This window comes from Plasmopara halstedii, assembly GCF_900000015.1.
Source record: "Plasmopara halstedii genome assembly, contig: Scaffold_3060, whole genome shotgun sequence".
NCBI classification, from domain to species: domain Eukaryota; phylum Oomycota; class Peronosporomycetes; order Peronosporales; family Peronosporaceae; genus Plasmopara; species Plasmopara halstedii.
This window is the reverse complement of record NW_020189964.1, coordinates 2,700,816-2,702,216: the sequence shown is the minus strand read 5'-3', so window position 1 is coordinate 2,702,216 and position 1,401 is coordinate 2,700,816.

Here is a 1,401-nt window from a genome sequence, read left to right as displayed (position 1 = left end):
GCTGAGGACGAGGGAGCAGAGCTCCGAGCTGCCGGGCAGCACACAAACACACGACGGTATATTGTCTGTGAAAACACCCGTCACCGGCGGAACAATTGCCCCCTGCGCAAGGTGCGTCAAGTTTTGCCCCAATTCCCACCATTCTGGCTCGTCGCGGGTAAACGACACCACCCAGTAGACGCGGGGCGACCAAACGGGGAAGAAGTGAGTTCTGCTGAGCCTCAGGGAGGTAGGTCAACAGGTCCAACCCCAAAGAGCTCCGTGCTCTTGAGCACGGAACGTGTATGCAAACCGGGCTTGCTGGTCGTGGAGGCGACCGTACGTTTGAGTGCGTTTACTGTTGCTGCCGCGTCAAACGGGGGCAAGGGCTTCGCTTCGAGAAGTTATGAAAGATCCTCATCGATTCCGAAGCATCGGTCAATTATGCTCGACGCTCCACGATGGAAGGATATCAGCTGTATGCTGAGGCGCTGGAAGCGCGGTTGGGTGACATCGTCACTGTTCGCCTAGCGACGGGGACGCGTGTCACGGTCTCGAAGGTCCCCGTGGACCTCGGAATCAAGTTTCTCGACTTTGATAGCGTGAAACATTGTCTAGTCTTAGACCGGGATGCAAGGTATGACCTCATCCTAGGAATGGCACGGTTGGAACACCATGAGCCATGGATTGATTGGAGGTCAAAGACGTCGGGCGCTACGCGCACGTCTCCTGGTGGAGCTTGGTGACTCATGAAGCCACCTCTGCTAAGAGACAAAAGCGCTATTGGCGAGAGCGCTGGACCGAGACGGTCAACGTGCTAGACATTGGAATGTCCGAGTTGGTAGACACCAACAGAGTACTGGACAGGGGTCCCGAGCGTGGCTCGCGGGCTGATCCTGGAGTGGCACGTAACCCACTGAGCGCTGCTCAGGTTTCGAAGCAGTCGCTGCGTGTCATGCGTGACATGGTCGGACAGAGTCCGAGGCATCTTGGGCACGGTCCTTCAGATGCGCGTGGAGTGGCACGTAAACCACTGAACACTGCTCTCGTTGCGAAGCAGTCGCTGCATATCACGCGTGACATTGTCGGCCAAGGGCCGAGGCATCGAGTGCGAGGCCCCCGTAATGCACGTGAAGTGGCATGTAAACCACTGAGCACTGCTCATGTTGCGAAGCGGTCTCTGCATGCCATTGATGACGTGGTTGGACAGATTCCGAGGTTTCGTGGGCACGGTCCTTCAGATGCGCGTGAAGTGGCTCGTTATCTACTGGACGAAGACGAGCAGCTCTTTGTCGGATGTTGTAGATAACATCAGAGCACCAATGGAGCGGACAGTGAGGGTGACATCAAACGACGCGAAGTGCGTTCTCACCCTGGTCTCGCCGAGACATGGAACCTCTGTACAGAGGCGACGGCGACGAC